Source organism: Stegostoma tigrinum, chromosome 29 (assembly GCF_030684315.1).
Source record: "Stegostoma tigrinum isolate sSteTig4 chromosome 29, sSteTig4.hap1, whole genome shotgun sequence".
In the NCBI taxonomy this organism is placed as follows: Eukaryota; Metazoa; Chordata; class Chondrichthyes; order Orectolobiformes; family Stegostomatidae; genus Stegostoma; species Stegostoma tigrinum.
This window is the reverse complement of record NC_081382.1, coordinates 31,023,297-31,036,319: the sequence shown is the minus strand read 5'-3', so window position 1 is coordinate 31,036,319 and position 13,023 is coordinate 31,023,297. Positions and strand designations below refer to the sequence as shown.

The window sequence follows — 13,023 nt, the reverse complement described above, 5'->3', positions numbered from 1 at the left end:
CATTTGAAGCTTATGGGCTAAAAATCCATTGCAATACCACTCCAGGGCCCTATTTCTTTGTAGCATTCAGCACGTTCTGACTGAGTGAAGGTAATTCTTTTCAATGAAATGTTAAACTGTGGCTGTATCTGCCCATGTATGTGGATAGCAACAATTCCATTGCACTATCTCAAGAAGTACAAGGATCACGGTCATGCAACATTTACACTAAGACCTGTACTACCACTAAGACTGATTAACAGGTTCCTTTATCTCACTTCGTGTCTGTGTGACCATATGTCTTATTTGTTGTCAAGACGTGGATGATGCTCAAAAACAGTTCTTATTGGTCATTTAAAAAGCAGCACACAGCAAGGAGGACTCAGCAAGTTTAAAATAGTACATAAAGTATCAGGGACTTTATTGTAAAATCAGCACAGTAAAATGAGGTCCTGGCAAGTGTACAGGAGCTAGTTCAATCTATGGCTCCAGACAGGACCAAACGCATCCTAAGAGAACTCCAAATGTGATATGGGAAAACAGATCATTGATTGGTGATTAGTTTTGATGGTCTGGCTTTTAAAAACTCATTTATTAGTAATTGTAAAGTTTTACAAGTAGCAGCAAGATTTACTTGCAGTGGGAAAGCTTATTAGAAGTAGTTAGGTTTATTAGTTTATTTTTGTCTCAATTTATTTTAACATGTAATAAAGGTGGTAGAGCAGATGATTTATTGCACGTGCAGTATGTGGTTGCTGGTGGACTGCCTGATAAAGTTTGCTGGCTCCTAAGAACTTGATAGGTCTGGGTGAGAAGAATTGCGCATATGGAGGAGAGGGAATGTATAGTGTCAGCAGCCCATTTTATTCTTGTAGAATTTGACAAGCAGTCTTGATGCTCTTAACTCCACAAAAATAGTTTTAACGATTATGTTTCTGGAACATTGAATTCGTTTTGAGAGTTTTCACTGTTTTACTGAGTGTAGCATCCCAACATGTGTAGAGATAACAGATGGTTTTGTGATTTACTATAGTAAAATCTGAAGCTTGAGAGCATTTTGAAGAAGCTGGAAAATAGAATAGAACATAGAACAGTACAGCACAGAACAGGCCCTTCAGCCCACTATGTTGTGCCGACCATTGATACTCATGTATGCACCCTCAAATTTCTGTGACCATATACATGTCCAGCTGTCTCTTAAATGACCCCAATGACCTTGCTTCCACAACTGCTGCTGGCAACGCATTCCATGCTCTCACAACTCTCTGCGTAAAGAACCTGCCTCTGACATCCCCTCTATACTTTCCACCAACCAGCTTAAAACTATGACCCCTCGTGCTAGCCATTTCTGCCCTGGGAAATAGTCTCTGGCTATCAACTCTATCTATGCCTCTCATTATCTTGTATACCTCAATTAGGTCCCCTCTCCTCCTCCTTTTCTCCAATGAAAAGAGACCGAGCTCAGTCAACCTCTCTTCATAAGATAAGCCCTCCAGTCCAGGCAGCATCCTGGTAAACCTCCTCTGAACCCTCTCCAAAGCATCCACATCTTTCCTATAATAGGGCGCCCAGAACTGGACGCAGTATTCCAAGTGCGGTCTAACCAAAGTTTTATAGAGCTGCAACAAGATCTCACGACTCTTAAACTCAATCCCCCTGTTAATGAAAGCCAAAACACCATATGCTTTCTTAACAACCCTGTCCACTTGGGTGGCCATTTTAAGGGATCTATGTATCTGCACACCAAGATCCCTCTGTTCCTCCACAGTGCCAAGAATCCTATCCTTAATCCTGTACTCAGCTTTCAAATTCGACCTTCCAAAATGCATCACCTCGCATTTATCCAGGTTGAACTCCATCTGCCACCTCTCAGCCCATCTCTGCATCCTGACAATGTCCCGCTGCAGCCTACAACAGCCCTCTACACTGTCAACGACACCTCCGACCTTTGTGTCGTCTGCAAACTTGCTGACCCATCCTTCAATCCCCTCATCCAAGTCATTAATAAAAATTACAAACAGCAGAGGCCCAAGGACAGAGCCCTGTGGAACCTCACTCACCACTGACTTCCAGGCAGAATATTTCCCTTCTACTACCACTCGCTGTCTTCTGTTGGCCAGCCAGTTCTGTATCCAAGCAGCTAAGTTCCCCTGTATCCCATTCCTCCTGACCTTCTGAATGAGCCTACCATGGGGAACCTTATCAAATGCGTTACTGAAGTCCATATACACCACATCCACAGCTCGACCCTCATCAACTTTTCTAGTCACATCCTCAAAAAACTCGATAAGGTTTGTAAGGCATGACCTACCCCTCACAAAGCCGTGTTGACTGTATTTGATCAAGCCATGCTCTTCCAGATGGTCATAAATCTTATCCCTCAGAATCCTTTCTAACACCTTGCAGACTACAGACGTGAGACTTACCGGTCTATAATTGCCGGCGATTTCCCTATTTCCTTTCTTGAAGAGAGGAATTACATTTGCCTCTCTCCAGTCCTCAGGTACGACTCCAGTGGAGAGCGAGGATGCAAAGATCTTCGCAAGTGGCGAAGCAATTGCATTTCTCGCTTCCCAAAGCAGCCGAGGACAAATCTGGTCCGGGCCTGGCGACTTGTCAATCTTAATGTTTGACAAAATTTTCAGCACATCAGTTTCCTCTATCTCTATCCATTCCAGCATGCACACCTGCTCTTCAAAGGTTTCATTCACTACAAAGTTCGTTTCTTTCGTAAAGACAGAAGCAAAAAACTCATTTAGGGCTTCCCCTACCTCCTCAGGCTCCACACACAAGTTCCCTATGCTATCCCTGATCGGCCCTACTCTTTCTTTGATCATTCTCTTATTCCTCACGTAAGTGTAAAATGCCTTTGTGTTTTCCCGGATTCCTTCTGCCAAGCCTTTCTCGTGTCCCCTCCTGGCTCTCCTCAGACCATTTTTGAGCTCCTTCCTTGCCTGCATGTAATCCTCTCTAACTGAATTTGACCCTAGCTTCCTACACCTTATGTAAGCTACCTTCTTCCTTTTCACAAGAAGCTCCACTGCTCTCGTCATCCAAGGTTCCTTTATCTTACCCCTTCTTGCCTGTCTCAGAGGGACATATTTACTCATCACTCGCAACAACTGTTCCTTAAACAGTCTCCAAATGTCTAGAGTTCCCTTACCATGGAACAACTGCTCCCAGTCCATGCTTCCTACCTCATGCCTAATCGCATCATAGTTTCCTCTTCCCCAATTAAATATCCTCCCATTTTGCCTAATGTAAAGGATATAATGTTACTTTTAAAAACAGGGTGCAAGTAAATCTATTAATATAATAAATGTGACACAGGATGTATCCTTTGACATTTTGTGTAAAAACATTGCAGATGAGTTTGGATGATTTGTGCCACTCTTTAGTAGCTTCATAAATGGCATCTTAATTTTATCATGTTGCCTTTGCAAGTAAAGGCAGCACAAAAATAGGAAGGAACAAAGTAAAAATATACTTTTAACGGTTTGATAATTGTTAATTACTGACAATCAACTCACCTTGCTGGGTAAGTGAAGAATGATAAATTCTGAGTCCGGTTCTTTTATGTCATGAATTGCTTGAAGAAAGTTTAAAAATCTCACACTTCATATTTTACAAATGTTTTCTTTCATTTGTTTTATGTTGCTTCGTCAACTCTTTTTCTTTCCTTCCTGATTTCTCTTACAGACCTCATTTGACCCTAATTCATTATCCTCCTGACAGATATACTTTGAATGATGGGAGAAAGGACAGGTGTCCTGTTACGCTCTGTTCTGCTTTCAGCTCACATTTTCAGCAAGATCATGGCAAAAATGTTTTTTTAAAATAAACATGATTAAACAATCCTGACCAGTAAAAAGTGACCCAATATGTGATGAAATGTTTATGATTATTCTCAGTTTAATATTAGAAGGAAAGACTCTCTAATTCTATTAGTCCTGTATAATTAATGGTGCCACTTATACTATGCAGAGAAGTAACATCACAACAATCAAAGACCAATGACAGCATGGGTGTTTGAACTATTCTTTTATTGATTAATGTACAGGAAAAAAAGGAAAATTCATTTTAAGCTGAACAGCCAAAATGATTTTTGTTTATATGCTTAGGTTCTGAATGTTCACTTTGGAAAAGGTAACTATTGTATGGGATATTCCTGTCACATAATCACCAACACAATTTATTTTTGGTAGAAACTTGCTAGCATGAACAGCTTGGCATTCACACACTCTGAATTATACACTTTAAACAGGACATGATGTTATAGAAATTTGAGCTAGACCAAAGTTAGTCTATCTAATGCTCCTCCAGTCACTAAGTTGCATCTTGGCCACGAATGTGAATGATCACAAAAATCATAACGTCTATTACTGAATCAGTGTTGTGATCGCTGTAGAGATTGTGAATTTGTTTAAAATGCCTTATTTTAAGTTGTTTTGTTTTGATGAAATTTTGTGTTTCTAATAAAGCTGTTATTCACATGCAGTATTGCGAATTTGCATTAACGTTTCTTGTTGCTATGTGACCCAACTGGTGCCATCTTGGAGTGGTCCCTCACTTTTCCTGATTCTCCATCAGGATGTGTCTTTATTCCTGTGACCCTGGACTTGAAGCTGCTGTCACTCTTTACGTTTTTTTTCTGCTTCTTATTGATTATCTCCTGAAGCTTTGCTCACAATGAGGGTTTGAGAGAGGAAAGTGATGAATGGGAGGGTCTGGAAGCTAAGTTAATGGTGAGCCAGAGGGAATGGAAGAGGAGGTGAAAAGTGAAAGAGGGTGGAAACAGAAGAGAATGAACAGGACTGAATAGAAGGAGGTAACATTTGTTTGATTTTAGTCATTGCTTTGTTTATGAGTACAGTAATTTAGCAGTGTACAACATTTGCATTAGGACAGTATAATACATTTGTTTCTTTTCTTGTGAGAAAGGTCCTACTCAACCTGATTAAAGCTACTACCTGTAAGGGAAAATCTGATCTGTTTAGTATTGATTCAGTTAGAATTGTACTTTTCCAGAATCTAACTGCAATCTTCGAGTCATAGAAGTCCGCAGCACAGAAAAAGGCCCATTGGCCCATCCAGCCTGCACCAGTCATAAACAACAATCTAAACATGCTTAGTGATAATGGGAACGACAGATGCTGGAGAATCCAAGATAATAAAATGTGAGGCTGGATGAACACAGCAGGCCCAGCAGCATCTCAGGAGCACAAAAGCTGACGTTTCGGGCCTAGACCCTTCATCAGAGAGCTATTGAAGGGTCTAGGCCCGAAACGTCAGCTTTTGTGCTCCTGAGATGCTGCTGGGCCTGCTGTGTTCATCCAGCCTCACATTTTATTATCTAAACATGCTTATCCCATTTTCCAACATTTGGTTCATAGACTTGGACGCCTTGGCATCGAAGGGTACATTTAAATACTTCAAGATTGTGGGAGCTTCTACCTCAACCGCTCTTACAGGCATTGAATTTGAGACTCACACCACCCTCTTGGTGAAAAGAGTTTTCCCTACATCCCATCTAAACCTCGTTCCCCTTTAAATCTATCTCCCTGGTCATTGATCCCTCCACCAAGAGGAACATTTTTTTCCCATCAACCTTGTCTATGACCCTCATAATTTGATATTCCTTCCCCCTCAGTCTCCTCTGCTTCAAGGGAAATGATCCCACTCTATCCAATCTCTCTTCATAACTAAAATACTGCAGCCTAAGCAACATCCTGGTAAATCTCTCCAGTGGAATCACATCCCTCCTATATTGTGGATGCCAGAAGTGTACACAAGACTCTAGCTGTAGCCTAACCAATATTTTGTACAGTTCCAACATAACCTCCCTGCTCTTCAGCTGTATGCCTTGCCTAATAAAGTACACCATACACCGCCATAACCACTTTATTTACCTGTCCGACCTTAAGGGACCAGTGGACATGCAACACCAACGCCTCTCTGATCCTTGGTGCCTCCAAGAGTCCTACCATTCAAGTTTCCCTTGCCTTGTTTGGCCTGCTTGAGTGCATCACTTAACACTTATTCAAATTGAATTTTATTTTTCATCTATATCCTCCTGTAATCTAAGGTAATCCTCCTCACTATTTACCACCCTACCAATTTATACATCATCAACATTCAGGTCTAAATCATCTATATATACCATAAACCTATAGCTAGAGAGGAATTGAAAATTATTTCCAGCATTCCTGCTATTCTTCCATTGCCTTACTTGACAGCCTGCAATGCATTTTGTCCGTCTCTGGAGAGTTATCCGTTTTTAAGCCAGAGAGATCACTTAGAACCTCCTCTCTGTATATGCGAACTTCTTTAAATATATCATAGTCCTTCTCCTTGGTTTCTGTACCCACATCGTCTCTCTCAAAATGAACATCAACACATGGTATTCATTTAGAACCCCCACCTATGTTCTCTAACTCCATACACAAATTACCACTCAATACCTTAAGAGGGCATACTCTTTCCTTTGTTATCTTTTATAGGATAGGACAGTCATTTGATCGTGTAGAACTTGAGGATTGTTGAAAAAAGACATGTTTTGTTGAAGCTTTCATCATTTAAATTTAAACCAGGCATGCTGACTGGTCAAGATATTGCCCTGAGGAATGAAACATGGAATTAATGACACTTACTTTGTTAAAGTTGAATCAGGCACAATGTGTGTGTATGTGTTCCTTTTGTCTGCAATAATAACATAGATAACAATGTATTGTAATATTTTCCAATACAACTTCTATCATATATTGTGAGCTGAGCTAACAATCTTAAATTGGATGTTAGCCTGGTTCTTTACACACTCTAGATTATTTAGCAGATGCTGTCCAAACACACAATCGTGTGTAATGTTGAGTAGTTCGTTTTGAGCTCTGCAAGTATTGTCTAGTTGGGCACAGTCACTATCTTGTTCACTATGAATGACTGAATGGACATGCTATTTGATAAAATCCACCAGTTTTAGGACGTGTGACTGACATTTATAGCATACACTGACACTGAAATTCAGTGTATTTCTTCATCTAGACACTGTGTTCGCTCGAGCATTTGGCTTTCGGAGTTAGCCTCCTGTCTGACCAGCCAAAACAACTGGCAGTTTGTCATATGCAGACATTTGTGGAGAATCCTGTAACCTGATCTCAAAAGTGGCATCTTCTGTATGACACTTCAACCTTTCGTTCAGGTAAAAGTTCTGATTAGCTATTCTTAACTCCGGATTCTTCCGTCTGGATTAGTTCAACTGTTTGAAGCACGACTGTATGTAATCTGATACTTCCAACACTTTTCTACCACACTCATTCTCTACACCAAAGTTATTTCATTGTCACTAATCATAACTCGTTGCACTTTCTTCCTGGTTAAATGCTGTAAGCCTTCCTTTCATCTCGAACAATCGAAGCAACCATGCTTTCTGTTAGAGAGACTGCAAAACAAGTCACATGACCCGTTAATTTAAAAAAAAGTCCCAAAACATGATCTTTTAAAACTCATATATGTAATACCAGGGAAGTAGATCGAAAACATAAGTTGCTTTTTTAGTGCAAGCTGTGTCTCAGGAGAGTGACTTCAGTGCCACGCTGTCTCATTTTTTATGCAGCCAGTCTCACTATAAAGTAGCTGAAAAGTAAATCTGGTAGTTTTCTCATGTAGGTTAACTGTGAGTTTTACTGGTATGGTTCCAGGAAGAACTGGGATTCTGACTGTGGAAGTGCCAAATGTGTGTACACAGTAATGATACTATGATTTCACAGTCACCTTGTAATAATGTGTTTGCTTCTACCTTGGAGGCTTGCAGTAATCATAAAAACAAATTTTAACATAACAAATCTTAACATGCTCTAGAACAAAATCTGCTTAGCTTGATTTTGCAGTCATTGAGATTTCTGCATTGCTCTTGCACTGCCATATATCAATGTAAAAACATATTAGTGAATAAAAGTGGAAAAGTTGGTGCAAGATTATTTAAGCATACAGTAGTTCCACTGAGAATAACCACAGAAACTAGTTTCATTGGTGCTTGTCAGATTGGCTCAGTGATGTCATTTCCTGATTCGCTAATGTGTTTTTGACAGTCATTCATTGTCATTGACCAACACATAATTTTAAAACTGAAGGCTGTAACACAGATATGGGTTTTGGCTTGCCCAAGTTGCAAAAAACTCAATTTATTTAAAATGTATTAATATTGTCTAGTTTAATACATACTTTTTCAAAGAATTTGCAAAGCCTCACACGGCTGGTTGTGGTCTAGATCTCACTCCAGTTTTTGAGAATACTATGTTGACACTTCATTGTGATACTGGGGGAGTATTCCACCTTTCAGGTGAGATGTTAAATCAAGCCTTTGCCGGTGTTTATGATTTGGAGACAAGCAGAGCAGCTACCCCATGCCCTTCTCAACACTATTCCCTCAAACAGCACTTTCTTCCTTCTTGATCAGTCCCTCAGGATTAAAGATGACTTGTTTCAACTCCAGTTTTTTGGGTTCTAAGATGGCAGATAAATCTAGTGCATGCTCTGCATGTTCTTTTACGTGCTGGCAGCTGGTGCTTCAAGGATCAGATAGATGAGTTGTTTGCAGATTGTGTCCATTCTAAAGCTTGGACTTTGTCCCTGTGTATTCTTAACAAAGCCCTCTTCTGGGCGCTGCTTTGGATGGACCTTCTTGCATTTTCTTTCTCAGCAACCAGAGACATGAAATGATGCATCTCATTCTGTTTTGCTATTCATAAATTGACTGTCATGTTGTCCTGCAAATAATAATGGTTGCACTTTTAAAGCACATCATGAGCTAATAAAGTGTTTTGGAATATCTTAATTCATGAAGGCAGAAGCTTTTTTCCCTAAATTTTGTGGCAGCTGCAATGTAAAAATCAGCAACCAAGCAGCTAATCAAATTTAAAGATTGTTGCCTAAAGTACTTGGTGGTTCTTCAGCTTATTTGTAAAATAATGAGTCCTTCAGTATATGAGAAGGCTAGTAATAGGGCCCTGGCAGTCATGAAATTCCTTGTTGCAGTATTTTCTCCAGGGAAAGGTGAGGGCTGAAACTGAAGGCAAAGAGTATAAATGAGAAAAACGTGCACACAAATGGCAATTCAAATGGTGTTCTATGTTTAAAGTATGCCATTGAACTCTATGTACCCTGTTTCAAGTCCTTAAAATAATAACAATAGGGCTATTCACTTTATATGTGCTCTTCCCGTTGGGAAAGTGATTGATTGCAGCCAAAGGTTTCTTGAACAAAAGGGTTAGAGTCTTAGTTTTGGATGTAAAGAGCACAGAGAAACACTGTTCCCTTGTCACAATGCTTTTAGCTATTTAATGCATTCCAGAGTACATGACATAAAAGTTAGTTGTGTAATTTATTTCAGAACCATGACAGACGTAATGTAAATAGCACAACAGAGGCATGTCTGATAATTATAGTCGAACCTACGTAAAATACAAAGTGTAATTTCTTCAGTAAATAATTTCAAATGACCAATAATCAAAAGAATAACTTGGAATGGATTAATTACACTAGCATTAAAACAACCTTTTGTAAGACAATACTTATCGTTGTAATAGAGATTGAAGTCACGCTGTACATAGTTGCTCCTTTGAGGTGGCATTGCAAGTGGACACTGTATATACTTTTTTTGCCAACAGTAGTTGATTTCTGTCCATTTGTTTCACTGGGTTGAATCTTTTGTGGCTAAGTCTGAGCTGTATCACATTTTTGGAGAGTTTTTCATTGCGCAGCCTTCAGGGTTTTCGTGCCGCATCTTAACAAACTTGTCACATTAATTACCTACACTGCCCAAATTGTACCATTTCAAGGAATGAGCTATTAATACTGTTTACAAAATCTTAAATATAGGTGGCACAGTGGTTAGCACTGCTGCCTCACAGCACCAGGGACCCAGGTTCGATTCCATCCTTGGGCGACTGTCTGTGTGGAGTTTGCACCTTCTCTCTGTGCCTGTGTGGGTTTGCTCCGGTTCCCTCCCACAGTCCAAAAGATGTGCAGGTTAAGGCGAGTTGGCCGTGCCACGTTGCCCATAGTGTTCAGGGATGTGTAGATTAGGTTGGTTATAGAGGGATGGGTCTGGGTGGGATGCTGTGTGGGTTATTGTGGCCTTGTTGGGCCAAAAGACCTGTTTCTGCTGTGTAGGGATTCTATGAAATATGGAAAGGGTGATGGGTGGAGGACTCTAATTTCAAATTTCTAATTTCTTTTCATTGGAGAAAAGGAGGAGGAGAGGGGACCTAATTGAGGTATACAAGATAATGAGAGGCATAGATAGAGTTGATAGCCAGAGACTATTTCCCAGGGCAGAAATGGCTAGCACGAGGGGTCATAGTTTTAAGCTGGTTGGTGGAAAGTATAGAGGGGATGTCAGAGGCAGGTTCTTTACGCAAAGAGTTGTGAGAGCATGGAATGCGTTGCCAGCAGCAGTTGTGGAAGCAAGGTCATTGGGGTCATTTAAGAGACTGCTGGACATGTATATGGTCACAGAAATTTGAGGGTGCATACATGAGGATCAATGGTCGGCACAACATAGTGGGCTGAAGGGCCTGTTCTGTGCTGTACTGTTCTATGTTCTATGTTTTATGTTCTAACAACTCACCACTCAGTGGATATTTGCTCAAAGACCAGTATCCAATACATCTGTGCCATCTTTAAAACCTGTTGAACAACTGAATGAATATAGGCTTTCCGAAATTGCTCTGATTGTTGATGTTGATGCACAAAATCTGAACATGCCAGTGAAAGGGAAGATGGAAGCACATTCCTCCACCAGAGTCCTAGACATCCTGGCAGATGGGGTGGTACAAAACAGAGATGTCCTCTTCTCAAAAGACCAACAAAGGAGGCTGTACTTCCAAACTGCGCCAGACAAGTTTGAGGTCACCAGCCAGGACTCTGGGGTGTGTAAAATTGGCCAGTAATGCAGAGAAGATCATTGGCGTCTGCTGTGCCAGGCTAAGTGCCACATTCTCCTCTCTGCCACCTCACACCCACTCTATCACTCAGCTCCCACCAAGAGCCATGCTCTGCCAATCTTATTATTGCATAAAACACCTTCCTCACTCACTTGTGCATCCCCCCCCCCCGACCCAGTTCCCCACAACAATAACCCTGCATGCTGTTTGTGCTTTCACCTTAGTCTTTCAGTACACTTCATCACCTTTCCTCCATATGCACTAGCATTTACTGCCATTCCACCCCTTCTAATCTCACTTGGTAGCCCCCTTTTGCTCATTACACACCAGTGATTTCTATAACCATTTGGCTGCCATGGACAGGCTGGTAGCTGCGATGGAGGACCAGGCCCAGCAACCTCAGGGCTGCTGGTGAGGTGTGCACACGTGTAGTCCATAACTTCTTAGGACTGAAAGCATAATGTCAGGGGTTGGGCAACCTTGTCTCTTGCCTCACAAAGAAACACGGCAGTGCCAGAAAGCACTCAGAAATTTTACAGAGTTGTGTGGATCCTCCACCTCCACCCTGATCGCCAATGCCTCCAACTCCTGGAAGTTCAAGTCAAGAATGGTCAACTTGCCTCTGGCATGCCTAATGCCAAGGAGGCGCAAACTTTTTTTTATTCATTTGTGGGATGTGGGTGTTGTTGGCATTTCTTGCCCATCCCTAGTTGCCCTTTAGAAGGTGGTGGTGAGCTGCCTTTTTGAACCACTGCAGTCCTCCTGCTGTGGGTTGACCAACAATGCGATTAGGGAGGGAATTCCAGGTTTTTCACCCAGCGACAGTGAAGGAGCGGTGATATATTTCCAAGTCAGGATGGTGAGTGACTTGGAGAGGAACTTTGGAGGTGATGGTGTTCCCATATATCTGCTGCCCTTGTCCTTCTAGATGGAAGTGGTAGTGGGTTTGGAAGGTGCTGTGTGAGGATCTTTGGTGAATTTCTGCAGTCCATTTTGTAGATAGTACACATAGCTGCTACTGAGCATCTGTGGTGGAGGCAGTGGACGTTTGTAGATTTAGTGCCAGTCAAGCAAGCTGCTTTAGCCTGGATGGTGTCAAACTTCTTGAGTTTTGATGGGCTGCACTCATCCAGGCAAGTGGGGAATATTCCATCACACTCCTGACTTGTGTCATGTGGATGGTGGACAGGCTTTAAGGAGTCAGGAGGTGAGTTACTCACCACAATATTCCCTAGCTTCTGGCCTGCTCTTGCAGCCAATCTGTTAATGTGGTGAATCCAGTTGAGTTTCTGGTCAATGGTAATCCCCAGGATGTTGATAGTGGGGGATTCAATGATGGTAACACCATTGAGTATCATTTGGCAGTGGTTAGATTGTCTCTTATTGGTGATGGTCATAGCCTGGCATTTGTGTGGTGTGAATGTCACTTACCACTTGTCAGCTCAAGCCTGGATATCGTACAGGTCTTGTTGCATGTGAACATGGACAACTTCAGTATCTGAGGAGTCACAAATGGCGCTGAACATTGTTCAATCGTTGGCAAACATGCCCACTTCTGACCTTATGATGGAGGAAAGGCCATTGATGAAGCAGCTGAAGATGGTTGGGCCTCGGACACTACCCTGAGGAACTCCTGCAGTGATATCCTGGCCCTGAGATGATTGACCTCTCACAACCATGACCATCTTCCTCTTTGTCAGGCTCCAACCACCGGAGCATTTTCCCCTGATAACCATTGATTCCAGTTTTTCCAGGGCTTCTTGATGCCACACTCTGTCAAATGCAACCTTGATATCAAGGGCTGTCACTCTCACTTCACTTCTGGAATTCAGTTCTTTTGCCCATGTATAAACTTAGGCTGCAATGAGATCAGGAGCTGAGTGGCCCTGGTGGAACCCAAACTGGGTGTCGCTAAGCAGGTTATTTCTGAGCAGGTGCTGCTTGATAGCACTGTTGATGACACGTTCCATCACTTTACTGATGATCGAGAGGAGACTGACGGGGCGGTAATTGGCTGGGTCGAATTTGTCCTGCTTTTTATGTTCAGGATATACTTGGGATATTTTTCACATTGTCGGGTAGACACCAGTGTTGTAACTGTACT

The 13,023-nt window shown here is 41.6% G+C and overlaps 1 protein-coding gene across 6 annotated transcripts in view; it reads left to right on the top strand.

Moving 5' to 3' along the window:
- Positions 1-13,023, top strand: part of LOC125465223 (disabled homolog 2-interacting protein-like) — a 669,026-nt gene that overhangs the window by 273,255 nt on the left and 382,748 nt on the right. Inside the window, exon 1 of one of the 6 annotated variants that reach the window (XM_048558463.2) lies at positions 7,038-7,174. The exons of the other annotated variants lie outside the window; for them this stretch is intronic. The gene's annotated coding sequence lies outside the window, so the exon portion shown is untranslated. Of the gene's footprint in view, positions 1-7,037; positions 7,175-13,023 lie in introns of those variants that run through there. 6 annotated transcript variants of the gene reach the window in all.